Source organism: Hemicordylus capensis, chromosome 4, assembly GCF_027244095.1.
Source record: "Hemicordylus capensis ecotype Gifberg chromosome 4, rHemCap1.1.pri, whole genome shotgun sequence".
Taxonomy (NCBI): Eukaryota; Metazoa; Chordata; class Lepidosauria; order Squamata; family Cordylidae; genus Hemicordylus; species Hemicordylus capensis.
Genome location: NC_069660.1, coordinates 74,613,452 through 74,633,045, shown reverse-complemented (window position 1 = coordinate 74,633,045; position 19,594 = coordinate 74,613,452). Strand labels below are relative to the sequence as shown.

At 45.1% G+C, this 19,594-nt stretch overlaps 1 protein-coding gene across 4 annotated transcripts in view; it reads right to left on the bottom strand.

Moving 5' to 3' along the window:
- The window catches only part of GRM4 (glutamate metabotropic receptor 4), a 600,709-nt gene that overhangs the window by 422,618 nt on the left and 158,497 nt on the right, over positions 1–19,594 (bottom strand). The window contains exon 1 of one of the 4 annotated variants that reach the window (XM_053249248.1): positions 1,303–1,388. The exons of the other annotated variants lie outside the window; for them this stretch is intronic. The gene's annotated coding sequence lies outside the window, so the exon portion shown is untranslated. Of the gene's footprint in view, positions 1–1,302; positions 1,389–19,594 lie in introns of those variants that run through there. 4 annotated transcript variants of the gene reach the window in all.

The following is a 19,594-nucleotide window of genomic DNA, read 5'->3' as shown; positions in this document are numbered from 1 at the left end:
TCACCACGTTAAAAGATGCCTCTTTGCCAAGTTAGCAGGGGTTAGCAGGCTTCCCCATTCACTGCAGGCCATACAGGTTGTTCAAACCATTTCACAAGATCACACTACCAGTGATCGAATCAAGCAATATGAATTATTTTGTCAACCATGGATGTCAGTCCCAACAGCAAGGAGGTGTGACCTGTGTATGGCCCAAAGGCATGATTTTGCCTATCTCTAGCCCAAATGCCAACAAGTTTTGTGCTTTTGCTATAGCTATACCATCAACTACAGCTTTTTCTCCACCCTTGATTCCAGCTTGGATTCTAGCCTCTGGTCTGAACCTGTCTCCAGACCCAAACTGTGCAGCACTCTAGGCTGCTCTAGAGAATTGGACCTTAGAGACCCCACCACGTCTGGCCTTTTCTGGAAACTATCCTGGTTTCCCAGCTTGTGAGTGGCATGCTTGCCTCTCCTTTTTCCTGCCTTTCTGCCTTGTCCCTGTGAGGAGATACACCAATGTACACTACTCTGCAAGTGTGACAGATAAACCACCAGATATTGGATGAGGCATTACTAATTGCCTATCTTCCTAACTCTCCTCACCCCCTTCCCTTTTCTCTTTAAGTCCAAAGCTGCTCTTCAGGCCCTTTCTCTAGCCAGCCCTTAGCTGACTCTAATAATTCAAACCTTAGGCTAAGATGCGTCTTCGTGAGATTCCAAATTAGCACTATTAGTTAATCTTTTATTGCCACCTTGCCTGCTTAATCAATTTTTCTCTTCATGTACCCCTCATTTCCTAAATACATCTGATTGTACCACATTTCTGTCTCCTCCTCATTTTCAAGACACCAAACTTTGCACAAATTTATTCTGTCTGTAACTATCCCACCTAGTCACACTGATTCACCCACATTAGCCCAAAAGGCCAATTTGACTGTTAGCCAGCACTCTGGAACAGTCCATTAACACAATACACATAAAACAGCTAGGTTTCAGATGAAGGACCAAGCAAAGTGTGGGTGCATGGAGCCTCATTTCTAAAGCCAACTTGATATATGGGCTGTACAAAGTCCTTACAGCTTCTATAAGATGGGCAGCTTAATTTGGAATTTACATGCTTTTTAGAGCATGAGTGAAAAAGTAAGCACATCTTATGTCTCATCTTAAGGTTTTTTATTATTGAAATCCTCAGATCAGAGTGCATTGTACATAGGATTGAGGCCCTTTCACACTTTAGTTCACAATATGGCTTTAATGTCCTCTTCTCCCAAATCTCACATACTCAAGGAATGATTAGTCTAGTCTAAATCATATACGCACCTTCCGCTTTTGTGTAGTCATCTAAAATTTCTTTCCTCCAATTGTTTTTCGCAGCCATATCAGGTATGAAGGAATCAGGTACCAGTGCTCTCAAATTTACCATGGAAAATAAGCCAGAAATAGCATGGTGGTGTGAGGATTGGAGCATGAAATTACTTGGGAGACTGGTCTGTCTGAGTAACACATCAGAATATCTTTTTTTCAAAAAATCAAGACATAGAACAGCAAGTCCCATTTCAACTCCCTCCTGTTACACACTCAAATATACACCTCCACAGCTTAGATTTCCCAAAGGGCGGGCTTATTCCTCCATGCTGCACTACATATATCAAAACATTGTACCAACTTCAGATCACATTCTCCTCCCCAAATCCCATGGCTATTAATCATTTCATACATATGTGACTCCAGCAGGAGTCCAAATCGCTCAGCTGTCAACCCAAGAGTAGTTTCTGATATTTGCACTGCTGGTGTGGCTCTAGCCTAGACACACACTGGCAAAATCCACAGGAGAGATGCTGGGACCTGCAAAACTACATTCAAGTGTCTAGGGGCCAGAAGCACTCTTACCCCTGGACCTTGGGGACCCGGTCTGTAGCCTCCAAGGTACAGGGGGACCTCCAAAAGCCCAGGGAGGCTCCTGATGACACCCCACCCTGCCGCTGCCCCATGGTGTCGATTCTGCAGCGTCGAAAACTTCAAGAATTATTGCTGTGCCATGTGCACAGCCGGGGTCTTTTTAAGTGCAAGCAACAAAGGGAATGTCAGTGTCCAACAGGTGCCTGATTCTTAGAAGTTACTGATGAACATGAGTGGTGTGGGGCTTCAGCTCAGTCGCAGAGCATCTGCTTAGCATGTAGAAGGTCCCAGGTGCACTCTCTGGCATCTCCAGGTAGGGCTTGCAATGACTCCTGCCTGAAACCTTAGAGAGCCTCTGCCAATCAGTGTAGACAGTACTGACCTAGATGGGCTGCCTCGGTATGCAGCAGCTTCCTATGTTCCTAACATATCTCAAAAGTAGCAATTTAATGTGGCCAACAGGATTTACCCAAGGCTATAGCTCTCTGTAGTGTTATTCCATTTTCAATCTCAGTTTGTTTCTATGATATCTTGGCAAAGAGAACTGCAGACAAGGTTCCACAAAACATGCTTTCTTCCCAAGCACACAACTCAAAGGAGAAAAGAGGGCTGACTCAGGGTAGGGTAGTACTCTTCTGAATGAACTAAGAGAGCCCCAATAGGACAAAACTAGCATAAGCAAATTCTGTTGAACAATGCCTGTAGAGGTCATTCACATTATGACAGTTTCCTGTCACAATTCAAAGTGCTGGTTATTAATGTTGAAGTCCCCAGTTTAGGCCCAGGCTTTCTTAAGGAACACTTCATCTCACCTGCCTTCCCAGAGCCCCCAAATGCGGGCATCCTTACCCATTATCAAACCCTTGTCCAGAAGATTCAGCACTGTTTGGCCCAGGCCACTAAAAGAGACTCCAACAGAGGATGCAAATCCCATAGCTGGTTTAATCAGGATTGTATTCTAGCCAAAAAAGATCTGGTTCCAAATTTTAAACTCTACAGGGCCAATATAGATGTGGTGATGGCCCAAGAAATTTTAGACATGAAGAAGCAGTATAAAGCATTGATAAGGGGGAAAATGAGAACTGTAATAAGGGAGGCCTGGGAACAGTTGTATGCTGCTTCCAGAATGAAAGATTCGAGACCATTCGGAGGATCATTCTGGCCAGTCCCAAAGGGAGCTCCCTTAAGTTGGGATGTCATATTTCAGCAGACACTTGGGTGACATACTTTAAGACTCTATATCTGGCCAACTGTACTAGGGGTACACCCCTACCACGTCATTTGGATGTGCTTCCCACTTGGTCTCCGGTCACCTCTCAAATTGCTAGTTAAGTGCCTAACTAAAACCAGGCAAGGCACCTGGAGTAGACCTGATCCCTGCGGAGTTATTAAAAACAGATCTTGATTGGTGGGCCCCAGTTTTGGCAAATCTCTTCTCCTATATTGATCTGGTAGGTTGTATACTGGAAGTATGGAACACAGCTGTTATTGTCCCTATTCATAAGAATGGTCAGCACTCCAATCCATCTAATTATCACTCAATAAGCTTGTTGAGCAAAGTTTGCAAATTGTATGCTAGACATCTTTGTAACAAGCTTATTGATTGGGCAGAGCAAGATAACATCCTTAGAGACGAACAGGCTGGTTTTCGTGTCAGTCTATGTAGATTGGATCAGGCCCTGGTTCTAAGACAGCGGAAAAGTCTACCAACAATTCCTCCTCCTTATACATGGCATTTATTGATTTCGAAGCCACTTTTGATTCTGTCCCTAGACCCCGACTCTGGAGTAAATTGGCAATACCTCCACAGACCCACGATTACTCTTCCTCATCCATATACTATACGAAAACACCTCATTGAGAGTAAAGTGTAATAATAAAAGCTACTTGTCTGAACCTGTTGCTATGCAGAAGGGGGTTAAGCAAGAATGTATTTTAGCTCCCTTTCTATTTAATTTTTACATTAATTTCTTAATACCCCTCTTAGACAACCCTGACATCCATCAGCTTGAGCTAGCTGGTGGACCCATCTCGATTTTACTTTATGCCGATGATGCGGCCATACTACCAAGAACACTAGCTGGTATGAGGAGGGCACTATGAAAACTCACACAGTTCTGTGAAGATGAGTTGCTTGTTATAAATACACAAAAGATCAAGGTCACTGTATTTGCCAAGAGACCAAAAGAACATAAATAGCAAATTAATAGGTACAGGGGCAAGCAGGTTAAGACCTATAAGTACCTGGGTCTAGTTTTCCATGCAAAAGGTTTGTGGGGCCCACAATGTGAATACATGGCAGCAAATGCACAGAGGAGTGCATCTGCTGTACTCAAATTCTTTCATACTAATGGGGGACATTACATTCCTGTGGCGGTTAGGGTCTATCAGGCTAAAATACTGGCACAAATGTTGTACGTGGTTCAGATCAGTCCCACCTGTAATTTTAAGCCCTTAGAAGTGGTGCAATCTGGATTTCTTCCTGCCATTTTTCCAGATGCATATCAAACACTATCTTGCATTGAGAAACAGGGTTGACCAGAGTTGAGGCACAGGTGTGGCTTAGTACACTTGTATTTTGGGTGGTATAGAAATTTATTAAATAAATAAATACTGGTTTAAATTATATGCCTGCCCCCAGGGCCTTGCCCCCTTGGTTCCGAAAGATGAGCTTCATTCGTCCTGGTGAAAGAGCCTCTATGACAATTTGGGCAGATATGGCTTCTCACTGCAATATTTATTCCCTTTGGGTCATGATGCTGCCAAATAAATTATAAAACAGTGTGTGGCAGATATGGAGAAGCAACTGGATTTAAGTCTGTTTATCACCAGTAGCACTTTAGGTGGTTTTTCAAACTAACCCCTGCCAGCTGCATACCTCACCCACTCGACCACCTTAAACCAGAGGAGAGCCTTTTCGCTGGCACCAGGCACAGAGCCTGACTTCCAGTGGTCTATGTGCGGCCACGGCAGAGGCCCTGCTCACCCCGCCCCTCGCGTCTGACATCAGACATGGGATGTGTGGTCTGGCTCCCAAATGGAGCTGCACAGCTCCGTTCGGGAGTTAGTCTGGCCGGCGCTGTGTTTTCAGCGCCAACCATTTAACTCCCGAAGGGGCTGTGTGGCCCCTTTGGGAGCTAGACTGGGGCTGGCGCTGCATTTGCAGCACAGCCAGGAGCAATTCTTCCCCGCCTTAAGGCAGGGAAGAGTCCCCCCTGGCCACGCTGCGAACTCAGCACCAGCCATTTAATGCCACGCGGCCCCTTTGGGAGCTAGACTTGGGTTGGCACTGTGTTTGCAGTGCAGCCAGGAGTGGCCATTTAACTCCCGAACAGGGGCCACGCGGCCCCTGCTCGGGAGCTAAACCAGCACTCCCGTGTCTGACGTCAGATGGGGAGGGTATTGGGGCCGCGAGACACGGCCCCTGATTGGGCATGGTCCAGGTTCTTTCTGTTTCATCAAGCATTTGGCCCCACTGACATGTCTACCTGGGTCTCTGTTGTACTGTTTGGAGTATGATTTGGTTGTTGCAGTGGTATGTTTTAAGTTGCTCTGTGCTAATCTTTTTGTAAACTACATTGAAGGCCCTAATTAGGTGGGGAAACACCTAAAATATTGACATGAATAAAACAATAAAACAAATATGTAAATCATTATGAGAGCATCCTGGCAGAGAGCTCCCTGCCTATTTCCCTGCACATTAGAGTATATCTGGAATGCACCACCCCATGGGTTGTCTCTGCTTTCTACTAATCCCAGAAGCAGAGTGCTAATTGAACCAGCTTTGAACCAGAAACTCTCTAGAGACTAATCAAATCCTGGTCCTATTCCAAAGAAAGAGGAAGTCATAGAACTCTCGTAAACCCCTAATCTGAAGAACAGAACAGGGGTTGTAGAATTCAGCCCAATGCAGCCAATTTCTGTCTCTGACCACAAGTGCCCGCCCTTCCTCCCTTTTGGTGCCTTAGTTTCCCCAGTCATAAAAGTGGAAAAAGCAATTCTCACCTACCTCTGAGAATTAGGGATGAACAACATGGAGCATTTTTATAGAAGGGTACTGTATTATTTATGCAAGCCACAGAAAATTATTACAGAGGAGGAGGTGGAGGCAAAATGCATTCCCAGAGTGGGAGGCTATTCAGTACTTAGTGCTGGAGAACAGTTTAGTTTAAGCTTATTTTGTACAGAACTTCAGAGCACAACTCAGCCGGCTGGGCCAGATCCTCACCCTAGCTCATCTCAGTGGTGCCCCACCAAAGTCAATGCAGAGGTGCCAGTTTCCACCTGCCGAGGAATTAGCCTTACTTCACGGCTTACGCCTCCTAAGGATCCAGCCTCCTCTGCTCCATAGTTCTGTGACTTTCTCATGTGGGTGGGGCCCAGCCTGAACTAACCCTGATAAATTATGTACATCTGAGCCTGTCGAAGCTGCTTTGAAGGCCAAACTCCAAAGTGCTTCTGACAGTTGGGGCTTTTAAGCAATCAGAACTGCCCAGAGCCAAGCGGCTTGCTTCAAGAGAGGAGGGCCCTCCAAGCACAGCAGCATGAAAACCTCTTATTCCCGGGCCACTTGCTCCCATCCCACTCCTGCCTTCTTTTTAATGACAGCTTCCACCCTGGACACTGTGGCACTGGCAAGCTGGAAAGACAGGATAGTGAGGATGTTATCAATGTGCATGACACCTCACAGAGCAAGAAACAAGGAACACAGGTTCCTTTCATGAGGAACTTACAATCCAAAATTCAACACATGGGAAGGCAATAGAGGAGGAGGAGGAGATGCAAGCAAGAAAAAAAAAGATGCATTTGGGTCAGTAACACATATTTAGGCTTAATTTCAGTAGGAAAGGAGGACTAAGGGGTTAAGCCAGGGCTTCTCAAACTTGGGTCCCCAGATATTACAGGAGTTGTAGTCCAACAACATCTGGGGAGGAGGAGAGCGGGAATTGTGATAGCAAGCAGGAACTGTCCCCTTTGCTAAGCAGGGTCCACCCTCGTTGCATATGAATGGGAGACTACATGTGCAAGCACTATGATATATTCCCCTTATGGGATGGAGCCACTTTGGGAAGAGCATCTGAGTGCTTACATGCAGAAGCTTCCAAGTTCCCTCCCTGACATCTCCAAGATAGGGCTGAAATTCCTGTCTACAACCTTGGAGATGCCGCTGTCAGTCTGGGTAGACAATACGGAGCTAGATGGACCAATGGTCTGACTTGGTATATGGCAGCTTCCTATGTTCCTATGGCCCAGGTTTGGGAACCCCAGCTTAAGTCAAAAGCATTACAGAACAGGTGGGTTGAAGAGGTTTTTGAAGGAAGGGAGGGAGGTGGTATGTAGATATTCTGGTCGTTCAGACACATGGACAGCAGATACTTTGAAGTCAGGTGGGCTGAAGCATGGTTTATTCTAATGTGCAGCTAGACACATTTTGTGCAGTGTCAAAAAACTATGCAGTGTGAAATAAGATTTTGTGCAGTTGGGCAAATAGAGCTAGGTTGTTTCTTATGAAGAAATAGATGAGAAAAAGAAAAAATGGCGATGAATACTCTTTCCTTTCAATCTTCACCAACTAATACTGTGAGTATATTACAAGACAAATTACTTGACAAGTCAAAGGAATTTATTGACTCATACTGAACTCTACTTAAATAGTATATATAGGTATGCAACCATTTTGTAGCAGTACAAAACACAGAAAAGAATTATTTATCATTTTCTCTCCCCTCTTTCCTGGTCTCTTTCCTTTGGTTACAAAGTGTGGGGCCAGGAGGTAGGTGGTGTCCTGGTGCCTGCTTGGGCAGCCGGGGATGGGTGGGGTGGGGGTGGAAAATAGAATCAATCCTGAGCTAAAAGCAGATTGACAGGCAGCCAGAGACAGAAAGGACAGAAGTAGTTGTGAAGCAGACCCTGGACAAGTTAGAAGGCTGACAATGCAGATAAGGGACCAGGCAGCAGTGGCATAGCCACCATTGGACAAGGGGAAACAAGTGTCCTGGGTCACTAGGATTTGGGGTCACCCCAGCACGCCCTCCCCCTTCCCCCAGAGCAACCCCTTGTCCTCTCCTGCACCCAGCCAGTGAATGAAGTGCCCGCTAGCTGGGAATGTGAAGCAAAGCCCCTCACCCACTCTTTCCCATTCAGCAAGCAAAGTGCCAGCTGGATGCTTGCTTTCTCTCCCTTGCCCCACTTCCAGGTGCTAGCCTTCTCCCCTGCCAGGAATGGAGAGAAAGAGGAAAGCAGCCAGACAGCAACAAAGCTCAGCTGACTGGGAAGGAGTAGGAGAGAGGCAGAAGAGGCCTGCAGTGCATGTAGCAGAACACTTGGGCAAGGGGCCACCAGCTGGAGCCCATTCCTGAGCCTCCGTCAAGCTCCCTACACCCCTGTCCAGGCAACCTCTCCCAGTTCTAAGTTACCCAGACTGGAGGAAATCAGCAGGTTTGGTAGTCATTCTATCCCTCCCTGGTAGCTGATTGGCCTTTCAGAATCACTTGACTTCCCAGGCCAGGATGATCACAAAGCTTCTAAGTCAAACTTCTGGCTCAAATAGCCGTAGGCAGCACTGGGGGGTGGATATGGGGCAAGTGCCTCCCCAAGACAAGTAGCTCAATCCCCTGCTACATCCCATTGCTAAGCCTCCTGTGGCAACTTGAAGGAAAGGCACTTTTAACATTTTCTTTATAAACTCTATCCACACATAGAGGTTGTTCTCACAACTGTGGTTGGTGGGGTCAAGAGGCAGGCTCCTGCTTGCCTCCCTGCACATGATCTCCCTACCCTTCCAGACTCTGCCACTCACCTGACATACAATCAGCTCCATGGCAAGCGGCAGAGCTGGGAGCCAGAGGAGGAAGTACTCCAGCATCCCACAATGCACCACACCAGAAGTGCGCTGCATTAGGCAATTCCACTGCTGCCAGTCACTCTTGCCACCCAGCTTTGTGCATGCTCGGGCTGCAGGCAGCCGGAACATACACACAAACGAGGAGCATGTACACAACTTCTACCTTGGTAATAGCCCAGGGGGTGGGGACTTGGCCACCTGTGTAGGGCTGTGCAAGCCCACATAGGGCTGCTCGTGTGAACAACCCCATTATGTCCAATGCACATACAATCTGCATACAGTGCATTCACGTACCAATCTCTGCACAGAGGTGCACCTAGGTAATTTTGGGGCCTGGACCTAGAGGCTTTTGGAGCCCCCCCCCTCCACTCTCATGCAAATTAAGCAGCATATGCTCAGCCAGGTGACCACACCATCTGAGACAGACTAAAGAGGATTTTGGGGGGCCCAGGGGCTGTGAAAGCCCTGGACTTTGACCCGGAAATCCAGGGGTAAGAGCACTTCTGTCTCTGCACACATACACTTAGTCACACAATATGTTCAATGCTTGTGGAGCAGTGTGCCCAGCATTTGAGGGGGCCTGTACCTAGGCTCAGTTTTTAGATGAATGCATGTGCAGTCATTAACACAAGAACATCTATGAGTGTACACACTTGTCTGAATAGGAAAATAATGTCTGAATAGGACAATAATCCTATATAATCTGTTGTTGTTGTTGTTGTTGTAAACCACCCAGAGACTTGCATTTTGGGCAGTATACAAATGTATTAAATAAATAAAATGTGTTGAATAAAATAAATATAAATAGCATCAATATATGCATACACAAAAAACAGATCCTCATGGGCTTACTTTTGTTCATGCTTAGGATGGGAGCATTAATGTGAAATATGCTCTTCTTCTTCTTTTAGAAATCTAAAGTGTGGGGCAGAATTTCTATACACCCACCATAAATGCATTTCCCCCTTCTGTGCCCCACCCCAATATTTTTTCCTATGCTGCCACTGCAAATGGCTGTAGCTCCTTCCTCTAACCAACAGCTTCAGTGGTGCCAGGAGTCATGCCTGATCCACAGGCTTCCGGGTTCAAGCCCCATAGTGCCAATTGGGGAGGGAAGGCCAAGCACAATGGGGCAGCAAAGGGGAAAGGCTGGTTTCTGGTTTTTTAAGAGTAGTAGGAGTCTTTTAATAGGTGGCTGAAAGTGGTAGAGCTGGAAGTGCAAAGATCATGGTCGGGGATGGATCACAATATGAGAGTGGAGAAAACAGAAGGGGCAAAATAAGGAGAAGAAGTTTGTCCTGGATACAGAGATGGAAAGGATAAGTTGGGTTATCATATGGTATGAATAATGTGGAAGGTATATAGTTTTCGTGACACTGTTCCATATAGAGGTAAAGAGCTACAGTGAGGCAGTCAAAGGAGAGAGGAGCAGGTTACAATTGTCACAGTGGGAGATAATCAGAATATGAAAGAGTTTTTACCATTGGGACAGAGAAAGCCTACCATATATTCACATGCTGTAAAGGGAAAAGCAGCATTATAATCATCCTTAGTATTGGTACAGCACCTTTGAGTGTTCAGAGCGCATGCATTTTCTTGTAATCTTTTCAATGACCCTGTTAGGTTTACTATTACCATAATACATACAGCTGAGAGTGGCTTGCCTATGTAAGTTTGAATTCACTGACCTAGTGAGTTCATGGCAGAGGTGAGATTCAAACCAGGGAAGTTCTGATTTGTAGTGCTGAGCTTGTGCTGTACTAGCTCTAAACTCTCCCACCAGCTGTAACATGACTTGGTGATAGAATGAATATAGGGAGCAGGGGAATAAAAAAAAATAAAGCCATGGCTTTGTGTCTGATCCACACGTGGATAACGACGTTGTCAGTGTTGAGTATCTGAGGATCGCAAAGGGCTGAGAACAGATCTTGAAAGGACCATGGTGGACACAGGGAAAGCAGAGGAAGAGCTTCCTTGTAGAAACATTAAATGAGATGGGTCAGAAGAGGACTGTCTCAGACATCTAAGGCATGCACAGAGTCAAGCAGGAGAAAGTGAGGACAACATCAAAGAAAGCAGAAATGACCATGGTGAGGGCAGAGTAGAGACCTTTGGGCTTGGCAGGCAGTGAGGAGATTATCAGTTATTTGGACAAAGGTGATTACAGTGAAATTCAGAGAAAGGAAGTCAGTTAGAAGAGAGTCGAGATGACTTGGAGGAGAGAATGTTGAAAATAGTAGGAGTACACTGATTCAAACAGTTTGGAGACTGGTAGAAGGGAAATTGGATGGTAATTTGAGGGGGAGAGTAGACCAAGGGATGGGTTTTGAGGGGGAATGGGGGAAATAGTGACATGTCTGAATACAGCAAAGAAGGACTAGAGGAGGACAGATTAATCAGGGACCCCTTTCAAAGCATCCTTTTTTTTGCACCCCCAGGCCCCAGTGAAGACAGGACACACTTAGTGGGAGTAAATAAGGGCCTCTTTATTATTGTACAGCAATAACAAAACTTGCAATGAGGTCCCAAACTAATCACAATGTGGGTACTTCTCCGTGTGGTGGCCCTTCCTAGTGAAGGGCATCCCACACCAGGGCGAAGCCGGGTCCTGATTCGGTCAGGCTCCATGTCTTGACCACCTCTCACCACAAGGCTTCCCCCGCTGAGGGGGGGTGGCCCAACACCCCCCCAACCCAGGCCACATGGCTCTGAGCCAGTGAGTCGTGCCACCCCCCCAAGTGAAGAGGCATTCCCGGCCCCACAGTCCACGAGACTCCGAAAGGGCTATTCCATGACTCCCCCCTCACCCAAACTGGCCCTCCAGCCAATCACCGATCTCTGACTCTACCTGCCCAACACCCGACTCTCCTGCCATGTGACTGGTTGTTTAGCAATGCTTGCCTATAACCCAGCTCCTAAGCCTCAGTGAGAAGTAGGTGAAAAAAGGTCGTACCCAAAGCCAATCTGGCATGACCCCAAAAATTCCTACTTGGCCTCTGCAGGCGACCGGCTATCCCTCATTGAGTACCAGGAGGGTGGGCGGGTCCTTGCCCGGAAGTTGTGCCCCACCCACCCCCTGATTGGCCATACCCCTGGCACACGGGGGGCCAAGATGGCAGCCACCGTGCCTGCTTCACAGGCCAGTGGCACAACCCCGCCCCCTGCCTCACCACGCAGGCGGTGAGCGGCACTTCCTCACAATGACCGGTCACTACAAGCCCAAACCTATTTCCTAACTACCCTGGGCTAAGCTCTCTCATGTTGTGGTAGCTGCCCATCTGTACCTTCCTTCCAAGTGCTAAGGGAGATTTTAACCCATATCGAAAGTTAATATTGTGGACCACTTCCTATAAAATTGTTTTAGAAAAGCAGTATAAAAGTATATTACATAAATAAATACATGCATGTGTGTGGGAAGAAGCATGAGAGAAAGCTTAGCAAACCAGTGTCCCTCAACAGATTTGTCCTCCTCAATCGGTACAAGATCTTATTTTGTCCAATTACAAATGGCACCAAAACATTATTTTATGTCAAAGGAATGTGAGGTCAAAATGTCAAGGCAACATTACTTATAAGATCAGTAGCTATCAAAGGCAAGAAATGGTGTGATGTGTTTCTGATGGAGAGCAATTGAGGGGGTCTCTGTTTGGAATCAAGCTCACCAAATGTATTGAAACATCTTGCTTTGTTCTCTGGTTGTAACTATGCCTCTGTGACCTGACTTAGACTAATAACTCTCTTTGGAGGTACTGGAACTAATTACTACACACACTACACTACACTAACATGGTAGGAAATGGAAAATTGAACTCTGTAAAAACCCGTTTTTATGAAGCTGTTCCCTCCAGAGCTGCAGCTTTCTCAGTTATGGCAGCAAAAACTCCCTTCACCCCCAAAGAAGAGGGAGGCGAGAGGTTATCCTAAATTAGCTCCTTCACACAAGGGCGCTCTCCAGGCTAGCTGCTCAACAGCAGCAAAATGCCTCCATTCAGGAAAGTCACATTGGAAAACATAAACAGCAGGGGGAGCAGTCTCACAGCAACTAACAGCCTGAAAAAATAGCAACTTCCTTACACCAGATATATGACATCCCCTAGCTCTATATTGCAGCGATTAAATTCGAGACAAGGCATTGGCAATGTGAACGGCACCCTGCTGCCCGTGTAGGGACTGCGGTGTCACAACGCAGGAAGTGTGAAAGCACACTTCCGAGATCCAATGTGACCCTGTTGCAGGGTCTAATCTGGAAAGCGCCAAGAAACATCTAGGTGGAATGGTACCCAAACCTTCAGTTGCAAGATGCTAAAAGGTAATGTAAAATATGAATCAGTCCTGAATATCTTGCCCTTTCTTAATAGCATTACCATCTCTTAATAGGTCATACTTGAAACAACTTAGCATTTAATTAAGTTAGCATGTGTAAGAACCTATGTTCTTTTATGCCTTATTCTGTTTTCAATTTTAAAAAAATGTTGTCCTTTATTGAATAATGTATCCCTTGGGTTATTTTAAATTTCTGGGCAGCCAGCAAGCCTTTTTGCTTGGTGCAATGACGCTGGGATATGACATGCCTGAGGAAGAAGGGAAAGTGATTCCAGATCATCAGAAGTTATGATGATCTACAAGCGCAAAATCACACCATTCAGCAACTTCAGGATCCAAATAGGAGCAAAGAAAAATGATTGCTTTTCTTCATGGCTGAGCAATTTGTCCAGTGCAAAACAGTAAGAACTACCATGTTGCCAAAATTGCCACAAGTCCAGAAAGCTTTGGAACCTCTCTTCCAAAGGCATCCTAGTCAAAATTATTACTTGTATAACTTACTGCAGTCATATACCTTCACCTGTCAATGCCATTCTGAACAACCCAAGTGTCCATCTCTAGGTAACACAGCACTGCAGAACTTTGCTCACTTCTGGCGAATCATATTTTTATGACAGGCGAATAAAATGTTATTAGTTTTCCTTTCATCATTATTGTAAAAAAGCAGCTGAGAAAATTCTGTCCCTCAACTGTTAAATTTTCCACATGACTTTTGCAAGGCTGAGGTAGATAAATATTCATGGCATTGATCATAATAATAAATTTCTTCCAAATATGCAGTTCCTTTTTCTTCCCAATGTGCTTTGCAAGCTGGACCTGCTCTGTGTATTGCTGGGTTTTACTGGATCCCAAACCAAGGCCTTGATTTCTGAGAACTGTCCTAAACATACGAGAGATAGTCAAGAACCAGAGGAGCTTAGCACCAAAACAGACAGGAGAGGAGAGCTGGTCTTGTGGTAGCAAGCATGTCCCCATAGCTAAGCAGGGTTGCATCTGAATGGGAGACTTGATGTGAGAGCACTGCAAGATATTCCCCTCAGGGGATAAAGCCCTCTGGGAAGAGCATAAGGTTTCAAGTTCCCTCCCTGGCTTCTCCAAGATAGGGCTGAGAAAGATTCCTGCCTGCAACCTTGGAGAAGCCGCTGCCAGTCTGTGAAGACAATACTGAGCTAGATAGACCAATGGTCTGACTCAGTATATGGCAGTTTCCTATCTTTCTGTGACAATAGAAACAGAGAGAGAGAGAGAGAGAATCACTGGATTATAGTTAAGTACCTGAGGTACATATAAATGAAAGTCCCATGAGCACTGCTTTACAAAGTAAGGACAAGCATTCAAATGTGCTTGAGACTCAATGCTTCTTTTCAAGACTATTCATCATGCAAGTATGCTGTCCCTGTTGGAAATTAAGGGGTGTCTATCCCTAAGAAAAAAACCCACAGAAGCATTGGAGTCTTTGGGAATATATAAAACAAGTGTTAAATGATATCTTAAAATGGATCACTTATCTTTTGACTACAGCCAAGATGTGTATTTAATATTTTATATTATAGTGTTATATATATATTTGTTATATTTGAATTATATATGGAAAATTCTATTTATGGTTAAACGTACATATTATATAGTTCAAATTACATACAGTATTACAAGAATTCTAAGGAAGACACAGTTAACAAATTTGTCAAAAATTGGATCTTATTTATTCAGTATTGGATGGAGCAGTATTGCATACATCCATATGCACTGTTCTTGAAGATAAAGAGGTTGTGCACATGACCACAAGGGGGTGGGCTGTGGGGAAGGCAGGCGCCTACCTGCTTTAGAGCCCAATCAGGGCTCCGCTGCCCATACACCCACATGAGCGGTGCAGTGGCTAGTCAAGCACCAATTGGAGGGGGGAAGAAACTGGGCCACCAGGTATCCCACAATGCACCATGCGAGCAGCATTTGAAAAATGTCCTTGCTGCCTGGCCACTCTTTCCACAGAGCTCTATAGTTAAGATGGTCTGGGAGCAGCTGCCAGCAGCACTGAGCTGCACATGACCAGAGAGTGAGGTAGGAGGCTTGCACTTGTCCTCCTACCGCACTTTGTACCTGCATAGTGGATCTGGGCTACCCAACTCTAGAGCAGCTGGGTCAGGAGGCTTCCCAGTGGTGCAGACGACATGAGCTGCCTGGGATAACTCTCTCTTATCCACGTAGCTCATGTTGTGAGAACAACCGTGTAAAATTATTGGCTGGCATCCAACTAATGCTGCACTAGTGCAAAGAACATGCACACATGCCAGAAAGTTGAACAGATGCTCAAAGCTGCACAATCTCTTGCGTTCTCAGTCAACATGCACAACAAGGATAGTGGATAGCTTTGCATCATTCCCTGCAGCATACAATATATGGGCTGAGGAAAAGGTTTCACAGCAGAAGGCATGCCATGGGTTGCTCAAGTACATCCTGTTTCATTGGTGCAACACCGGACTGGAACTCAAGCTCCTGGCTTAGCAAAACTAGCTAGTACCAACAGGAGTTGTGTCACTAATGTGACATCTTTGCACTAGTTCAGCATTAGTCTGGAGGTCAGCCATTATCATTATGAGTGGATTTGTAATACACGTATTTATTAACTGTATTTATACATATGTATTTATGAACTGCATTTTTAAAATGAAGGAAATACTTTTAGGGCTAATAAAGTAACTGTACCTTTCTGTTCCGTATTCTATGGCAGAGTCAGTTATGTAAAAATCACCCTTAGGAGAGGTTGTACTTTAATGGCATCCAACACAGAGACATCATAAACTCCTTTAGACCCCGTCCAGGGGTCTCTGCCCCAAGGGTCTGTAGACTGACAAAGTCAGAATTTAGCCCAAGCTCTGTACTGGTTTCTGGATCCAGCACCTCTGAGACTTGTGCTGCTAGCCCTCCTGATTCCTGAGCAGTTTAGGACTTGGCCCTAGTATTTCCCCAGCAAAAGAAATACATTTACATTTAGGAATATTTCTGTGGATCGATTGTGTCAGTCTGTGCCTGTTCCTGTAGAACAGGATGATAGATCTCCATCCCTGTAGAAATAGAGATTTGTATGAGACCGAGACAAAGTCATCCTGTACAACACTGCACACTAGGTTAACTCCCCATATGAAATTTGCTCATTTGCTTCTTTCCCCTTCATACATATGTGTAATTTGTTACATATGTAATTACATCATTTCATCTTACTGCAGCCTAATTCTTCAATGTAGTATTTGCTGCTGCTGTAATATTCTGCAGACAAGGAAAGGCAAAGTAATAGGAATTGCTTTTTTCTCACAGTGCAATTCAGCATAGAAATTAGAAAAAGGATATGAGGTGAGCATTAACCTGAATGACATGATCTATTTCATTAAACATTAAGGAGTTAGGGGCTTTTCACTTGGTCTTTATAGTGAAGCTATCATGATCCTTTTGATATGGTGGCTAGTCTTGTCTGTGCTCCAGCATAGTCTCTTGTGAATTCACAAAAACTACTGAAGTACAAGGCAGGGTATATGAATGATAATTGTAAAGCATGATGAAGCAATGAAAAAGCCACCACACCAAAGGCTGTCACACTGCTGTGGCTTTAACACAATGTGAATATGTTCCCATGAATTGGCCCTTAGAGAAAGTGACTTAGATTTTGCCCAGTGAGCTCAAATGGGTGTCAGCATATGTAAACAAGTGGGACAGGAAGCTCAGTTTGACCCATAATTGCTAATATCCACCCATCCCTCCTGTTAAGTGTTGTAGTTCAGTCTGTCTGGCAATTGGAAAATGATCTAAACATCCGTTCGAAAATATTATATATATTTTATTTTTATTATTATTATTTATTCAATTTCTATACCGCCCTTCCAAAAATGGCTCAGGGTGTTTTACACAGAGAAATAATATATAAATAAGATGGATCCCTGTCCCCAAAGGGCTCACAATCTAAAAGAAACATAAGATAGACACCACAACAGGTATTGTGCTGGGGGTGGAAAGGGCCAGTTAACTGGGCCATATTTAAATGAAGATCTACCAGTCTCTGCTCTTAAGTCATATTTGACCCATATATGAGGTCACTGTGGGCAATCTGTAATTGTTGCATTCCAGGAACATTAGCAGCCTGGTCCCTGCAACAAGCAAGAGATTAATTACTGCATATTGACCATTCTGACAAAATCTGAGGAAGCAAATAACAGTTGCCCATTATCAGGGGCAGCTTGCTAATGAGGCAAAGTGAGGCAACTACCTCAGGTGCTGCTTGTGAGTCGGGCATCCTACCCTGCCCCTGTGGCACCTGTGGACATCACCTCACAACAATGCTTGTGGTACAGTAGGCACAGGTCTGGGCAACCTCCCGCATTTTGCTACCAATTATTATAGGTTGGGGCAGTAAATGCTTCACCTCCTGCATAAAATCTGCCTTTACAGACATGAAACAATGCTCAGCCAAAGAGAGTAATACATAAAGGGATCTAGTCTTTGTACAATGTCCATGGCCCTAGCAGTACTTTTATTTATTTTTATATTTATATCCTGCTCTTCCTCCAAGGAGCCCAGAGTAGTATGTATGGCTTAAGTTTATCACCACAACAACCCTGTGAGGTAGGTTAGGCTGAGAGATGTGACTGGCCCAGAGTCACCCAGTGAACCAACTCAGTGAACCCATTCAGAGTCACCCAGTGGACCCATTCAGTTTCTTGGCTGAATGGGGACTTGAACTCAGATCTCCCCGGTCTCAGTCCAACATTCTAACCACTACATCATGCTGGCTTAATGCCCAGCTGCCTGTGCCAACACAGAAAGAGGATGCAGCTACCTCTGTAAAGATGGGGCAAAAACTCTGGATTACCTTTATGTAGTCTCTGGTTAGGTGTCTTTTGCATGATGCCCAAAATATCCTTTGTCCAATTTTTAATCAAAGACACAATCAATGCCAAGCCATTTTTTTAATGCATCCTCTGAAGGGGTAAGTCAGTTAAATAAGGTATCACCAGTCTGGAGTACAAATGTGTTACACACTCATGTACCATTGAATATTGTGGGCCGGGTTTGGTTGTTTCTTTGAGAGTGGGGGGGATATTCCTGTTCATCAAATTGCTCTTGTGGCATCAGTTACAGGATCTCTGGGATTTGGGCACCATTTGGAAAGAGTCAGCAAAGTATGTAGCACCCCACGGAGCTGGTAAGCTGGGTTTTTTCCCCCTTTATTAAGATCTTTCCCTTTGTTCGTGCCTCTCCCTCCTTTGATCGTGCTGCAATCTGAGCAAACAGCAGGTAAAAATACCATAGCGCAGAACTAGAAAGCATGAATAATGGGAGGATAAAGAATTCCTGCTGCTGTCTGCTCTCAACAGGTGGACCGAAGAGGACATATGGATGCATTTCTCATTACATAAACTGGGGCAGGCTCCATTCTACTCACCACCCTTTCACTTCTGCTTCAGAGAACTTGCCCTGCCAGCTACATTCTCCTGTCCGAGAAACAAAAGTAAAACTCCCTTTCTGCAACCCTACAGAAATTATTCCATGTTACCACTACCAATTATTTTCAACAGCAAACAGTAGCCAGCTGGCCTCCTGTGAAGTGTCCCCAATCTATCTTTATTACCTTCCTCTCTCTCCCCTGCCTTCTCCCACAGATTCTGACATCTCCATGAGGCACAAGGGAGGGGTGGGGAATGGGGAGACTAAAGCCTACTTGGCAGATGAATAATTCAGCTCCTAACAGCTTTTCTGGTGCATCTTCTCTGCCTGGGGATTCCTTCCCTGGGCTAGGTTATCCTCTTACATGTTCCTGTCTTACTTTTAGACAGTAACTTCCATGCTAATGCACTTTGCAGTGTGCTCCACTGACATGCACCTGCTTTCCAGAGTGGAGGGCAGTAACGCCTTGGGTGCATGGAGCAGACTAGTGGGATTACCTGTAGCTAGGAGGGAGAGATATTTAGCAATAGATATCAATGTACGCTGCCTTTGCAGAAGGTGCTTTTCCTTAATTGACATTTGATGCCAAAACAACCAATAAGGACAGCTTAGACATATACAGATGGCCCTTGTGACCCACGGTTCCGGCAGCTGCAACTTCAGGTATCTGTGGGTGGGTCATAGGGACCCAATTTCTTTATCTGCAGGGCGAAAATGGGGTTATCTTTGCCTATCCATGGTTCTTGAGTGGCCAGAAATGACTTCTGATGTCATTTCTTGCTGCCATTATGTAGTGCTAAACCATTTTGTGACTCTCTTCTGCCCCCCCCCCCGCCAAAGCCCTCCAAAGGGACAAAAATCAGAGCATTTGGAAGGGGAGGGGGCATTGCTTGAGAGTGTAGAGCTAGAGAGTGCTTATTTCTGCTTCCCCCTGCTTTTTCTTGTGATTTTCAACACACTTCAATGTGTGTAAGAACCTGACCCTCCAATCCCCATAGGGTTAAGGTCTCTTTATTCACGGTTTCATTATCCACTGAAATAGGCAGGAACAGAAACCCTGCAAACAAGGGCCATACAGCTGCATGGAGTCTCTGCCTTGTCTGTGTATTCTAG